We start from the raw sequence: 6071 nt of genomic DNA, 5'->3' as shown, positions 1-6071 counted from the left end.
AAGCTATCCTCCACCTCAGCTTATAATGTTCTAGGTAAGCATTTCAGTTTAATAAATACTGGGGGGTTGGAAGAAACCGGAATTTGAATTTTCTTCCAAGGCCTCATGCATATAAATCCAATTGCTTCTATTTTTTAATGTTTACTTGATAAGCATTGAAACCAAACAGTAGTTTCATGCACAATAAATACAAATGCTTAAGTGGTATTGATGTGGTGGCATTTTTCAAATAAAACCCACAGATGACAGAACCAAACATAAGCTATAAATCCTTTGAAATCCACTAGTGTATACGTCTTGTTTGTAGCAAATCCGTAGCCGATGGAGGACATATGTATGTTCCATAGAGCCGGATCTACTGCTTGCTACATTATGCATACAGGTTACATAACCAATCACGATTGAACAAACTAGTGTTCTATATGCATTGGTGTGTACGGAACACTAGAGTGTCCACTCTTGATTGGTTTGGTTACTGATGTTGTTTAAGCTGAGATGGACAAACAATAAATAACTAAACTAGTTAGTTGGATAGGCAGGCACTCTGATGCTCAAGTCAATACTAGGAATGAATAGATTGTTTAGGTCCTGTTTAGCATCGCTCTATAGAAAATGTTTCTGGCATTCCTGGTGTTCCCATGGATGATGGAATATGAATACATTTAATACGAAAATAGCACATAAAATGTCAGAGGCTCCAAGGCGAAAATCTAGCGGTGTGCCCTTATATAGGGGATGTTTGGAATCGTGGCCGTTTTTCAAAAAAAAACGGTACCACGCTGGATCCACATAGGTGTTTCAACAAACACCCATATATATGAGTGTTTGGTTCATGCATTTATTGAAAAATCGGATATATCTTGTAAATCGGGACCGCACCAATGCATGAAACGGTGAACCGTTTCCTCCAATGATTGACTGATATGTATCCTATATGGTGCTTATCAATCAACACATACATGAAAAACGGTGATGAAAATCACCTTACCAAACAACATAGTATTGCTTACTGCCTACGTGGTAGAAACATTTTTTTTGTAAAAAATAGGTCTTGATAGCATGAGCATTTTTTATTTTTTAAATCGATCCCAAAAAGCACCCACGCTTCCAAACGCCATGCCGAAAGGATCATTTGTTTTCCTTGTTCATGAATAGTAGAATACATGGTAACTTTTAGGGTGATCTTCATCCAAACCGTTGTGAGACATGGGTGACATGGTCTGTCATCTGTGGGACAAGGAGGTTGGCAGGGCCCGTCGTCAGTGATCGAGGCCCAACCAATGTTCATCACACGTCTCACTTCATCTGGGATGTATTGTGTTCCTCTGCATTAACTTTCTAGCTACATTGGTGGTTCCAAAGGATGCCATGTCACCGCTCTTCAATTTTCCCCAAGCTCTCTCCTTGACCACGTGGTACTCTTCAACTTAGGCACCTGTCAATTCTAGATTGATTTACGTGGTGGTCTAGACCAAACCAGGTTTACATCCACATCAGTTACACAAGCCCATTATACAAAGTAGGGGTGAGCATGCGCTACTTCAGTTCAGTTCCACGTACGGTTGTCAATGGGTCGGGTCCGACCGGATAGACTCGAACCGATTGGGCCGGTTCTGCTTCTGGTAATTGGAACCGACGGATTGGTTATGGGTCCTGATATAGGGTCCCAATTATTATTGATTCAGGAACCAGTTCCACTTAGTCCCGAACTGATTCAGACCTAATGGATCCAAACCGATTGGGCCAGTTCTGCTTCTTGTAATTGGAACCGATGGATTGGTTTTGGGTCCTGATATAGGGTCCCAATTATTATCGATTCAGGAACCGATTCCACTTAGTCTCGAACTGATTCAGACCTGCCCTGATATATATATATTTATTTATTATTTATTATAATCGGGTTTGTCAGGTCAAATCCAATTGTCCCATGAACTGATTGGTTCGGTTTTGGGTCCAAAAGTTATAGACCTTATCGTGTTCGGATCCTCAACATTTCATGTTGGGTCAGTTCCGGTTCCAGTTGGTTCCAACCCAAACTCAACCCATTGACAGTCCTAGTTCCGGCAGAACTTAGAACCTATCTTGTAGGGGCCAATTCCAAGTTTTTTGAACCAGAACTTACCCTACAAAGGTTGGTTGTAGGGTCGGCTTTGGCTTTGGTGGTTTTGGGGTCGGTTCTAGGGTCTACCCATAAAACCTGTAGTTTCTTTACTCTCCCCCTTCACAAAAAAAAAAAAAAAAAAGTTCTTTAAAAACTTGATTTTTAATAAATATAATATAGTTTAAAGCTTATATTGTCTTTGTTGATTAAATTGAAAAACTTAATATGTAGATTATTATTATATGGTTAAAAACTTATAAATTAAATTTAAATTTTGTAAATATTACCTTATACACTATTTATCAAATATATTCAAATATTAAAATGAAAATAAATGATCAAATCACTTAAGTAGCTCAATGGTCAAGTGAAATCATGGCCTTTGTAACTATGAATGCTTGGGTTTAAATCTTCACATCCTCAAAAGTATTCTGGGGTTTATTTTAAGGCAACTTTGGTCCCATGGCAAGTTCCAACAAGGTTAGTTCCATTAAGGCCAAATAATATTGGTCCATTGGGCCAACTCGGGTTTGATAAACCCCTAGAACCTGAAAATGGCAGTTTCAAGAATTTTGAACCAGACCCTACCCTAGAAAAAGGAAAAACGGGTCTTGCTCACCCCTAAAACCACCGGCATGCGTCTGAACCTCGAATTTGGCACAATGAGAACAGAAAGAGAGAGAGATTACCAGCGCTTACATTAGTCCCAGAAAATGACGGTATCGGCAATCTCCAACAATGGATTCAGACAATCCGGGGAGAATTTCCAAGCAAACAAATACGAGTAAGTCGAGTTCGAAACTCAAAGCTTGTAGATAAGCTCAGGTGACACTTCGGTCGGTCGATAGGTGTGTGAGTGTCCACCGGTGCTTCCAGTCCAGTTGACTCGAGTGAGCATGAAGTGACTGCAACCCTTTAGATCCTCCATTGAGAGAAGAGTTGGAAAGTAATGCTCCTCTGGATAACACGACTCGGTCTTCAGACATGGTAGTCTGAACTTCTGCCATAGCTTGCAATCCCTAATCCCTAACAATGCGTGCCGCCTCGTTAGCATGAAGAACTGCGACCCAACTCGAAATTGCTCAAAGGGTATCTCTGGCATCATCACGTCTTTCCCCCTCGCCGTGTATCTCTCCCATAGACCGGGCTCTTTTGACAGTATCTCGATGAAGCTTCGATACCTAACTTGCCCTTACCAAGTCGAAGGGGTGTCTGGGTCGGCGTAGGGCAAATTGATGGGAGAGGAAGCGAAGAGGGAATGGTAAATGAATTGGAAGGAGTGAAGTGGGATGCAATGCTGGGAGACGAGAGCAAAGAAGGAATTGGTGGGATCGTCGAGAAGGGTTGTGGTGATAAGTCTCCGGACGGCGGAGATTAGGGTGGGGGAGGCACGTTGGGTCTTCTTTCCGGTGATGATGTAAATGTTGAACAGATGCTGATTGCACTACCATCAAAGAACTTCTCCCAGAGAGGGGCGAAGAAGAGGTCGGAGTTTGTGAGGAACAAGAAAGCAAACTTGGGCGGAGGATTCATGGTACCTAGATGGGAAAAAGTGGATGTTGATGGATCAATTTTTGGTTATCAGTTTTTTGGTTAAGTGCCTCGCCATTTGGTCTGCTTCCAAGTGGCCGATGACTTTGGCTGAAATGAACTTTGGCTGCCGTTCTGGGCAGGCTAGGTGGCGAGCTGCCTGTGAGGTGTCGAGCTGCCTGTGATGTGTCGAGCTGCCTGTGAGGTGCCGGGATGACCAGGTGTCGAGCTACCTGTGAGGTGCTGGGTTGACTAGGTGTCGAGTTGCATGTGAGGTGGCGAGTTGCCCGTGAGGCGCCAGACTGACCAGGTGCAGGGCTGCCTGTGAGGTGCTGAGCTGAATTGATGAGCTTCATTGCTCTTTAGAGACCTGCAAGGAACCAAATGTTAGAGGACCCGGGGTGGCTAACCCAACGAGGTCGCTCCGATGCTTAAGTCAGTACTCTCATAGTAGACTGTGAGCTAAAAATCATAGTCTGAGAGCTAGAACTTGCTTACTTGCTTGCTTGCTCACTTTCCTCTTGTCATTGGGGTTGGTGCCTTTATATAGGCCTTGCTCATGTACCGCCCCCGAGATCTTCGGGAGGTCGTGTCTAACTAGTCCGAGTTTCCGGGAGGTAACCGCCATGCACGTTGACCACCCTCCAGATCGTTCGGCATGTGGGCCAACTTCCAAGAATCGTGGGAATGTTTGGATATGCACGCAGAATTCGTCGGCGAGCACGTCTTGCAAGTCGCCAGGTCAGCGCATGTGCTAGACTGCCAGGTCGCGCCTGTGCCAGGCTGCCAGGTCGCGCCTGTGCCAGGCTGCCAGGTCGCGCCTGGGTCAGGCCGCCAGGTTGGTGCCTGTGCCAGGCCGCTAGGTTGTGCCTTTGCCAAGTTACCAGGTCGCGCCTGGGCCAAGCTGCCAGGTCGGTGCCTGTGCTAGGCTGCCAACTCGTGCCAAGGCCAGGCCACACCTTGGCCGCCAGGTGGGACACCATCAAGTTGGCTAAGGAAAGTTGTTGCCAAAGTGGTTCCGGGTGTCATCTAGTTGTTCTGAGGTGCCATGTGTCACAATATCATTGGAGGGTAAAATCCTCCCTCATCATTTGCCCCCCACTCTCGAGCTAAAAGTAACTCAGCGAAGGGAGTAGATTTCTCCTTTTGGCCTGGAATGAATAATTCGATGAGCTCGTAAGCGTCGATTCAATTCCTTAGGCTCTGGGAGCGTCTCGTTGTCCGCTCCTTGATTTTGCCCATGCCGAAGAGGCAACTAGGTCTTATGTGGTGAGGAGGTATTCGCTAGTTCGGTATTTTGGCCCTTAGGCTCTGGGAGCGACTCATAGTCCACTCTCCTTGATCTTTGATTTTGCCCATGCCGAAGAGGTGACTAGGTCTTATGTGGTGTTTTAGCCCTTAGGCTCTGGGAGCGACTCGTAGTCCACTCTCCTTGATCTTTGATTTTGCCCATGCCGAAGAGGCGACTGGGACTTGTATGCCCATGCCGAGGAGGCGAGTGGGACTTATCATAGTGCTAAGGTCTTTTATCAGTTCGCCAGTTTGCGCCTGGGCCAGGTCGCGCTAGATGCAGGCCGCCAGGTCGCGCTTGTGCTAGGCCGCACCAGGGCCAGGCCACGCCTGGTCGGCTCCTTAAAGCTACGGCTGCGCTGCATCAGCCTCGTTAGTGACATCGATTACTCATTCCTACAAGAAGCTACTAGGAGCTTGACTTACGGGGGCAGCACTACTGACTTTAGGTCACCAGCTCGCACGGGAGATTTGGAAGGCTCGGCCGGCAGGGGCGTCCATGCAGTCTGCTGGCCGCCGAGTCCCGCGGAAGCCACGAAGAGCTCATCTTTGTAGAGGGTACCTCGCGAAGAGGACTGATGAGGCTTTATCCGAGTTGATATAAAGTTGATAGAGCTGCATAGTCTGTTGACCATCAACTTGCTGCATAGTCTTTGAGTTCATAAAAAATGGAAACTAGAAAGCGAGTGTTTTTAGTAGAACTTAGCTTTTTGGAAAAAGAGGACTTAGCCTTTCGAAGGATGAGAACTTAGCTTTTTGTAGCGTTTCCCACAAACGGCGCCAATTGATGGATCAATTTTTGGTTAAGTATCAGTTTTTTGGCTAAGTACCTCATCATTTGGTCTGCTTCCAAGTGGCCGATGACTCAGGTCGAAGTGAAATTTGGCTGCCAAGCTGGGCAGGCTAGGGGGCGAGCTTACTATAGTGCCGAGCTGCTTATGAGGTGTCGAGCTGACCAGGTGGCGAGCTTCCTGTGAGGTGACGGGTTGACCAGGTGCCGAGCTGCCTTGAGGTGCCGAACTACCTGTGAGGTGTCGAGCTACCTATGAGGTGCTGAGCTGACCAGGTGTCGAGCTACCTGTGAGGTGCCGGGCTGACCAGTTGCTGAGCTGCCTATGAGGTGCTGGGCTGACTAGGTGCCAAGCTGCCT

General features: G+C 46.6%; 1 pseudogene; it reads right to left on the bottom strand.

Annotated features, from left to right (window-relative positions):
• Positions 1–2801: 2801 nt before the first annotated feature.
• Positions 2802–3651, bottom strand: LOC104609623 (glycosyltransferase BC10-like; annotated as a pseudogene).
• Between the last annotated feature and the right edge of the window lie 2420 nt (positions 3652–6071).

This window comes from Nelumbo nucifera, chromosome 3, assembly GCF_055504915.1.
Source record: "Nelumbo nucifera cultivar China Antique chromosome 3, China Antique-T2T, whole genome shotgun sequence".
NCBI lineage: Eukaryota > Viridiplantae > Streptophyta > Magnoliopsida > Proteales > Nelumbonaceae > Nelumbo > Nelumbo nucifera.
The sequence above is the reverse complement of the archived record's forward strand: the minus strand, read 5'-3'. Positions and strand labels throughout refer to the sequence as shown.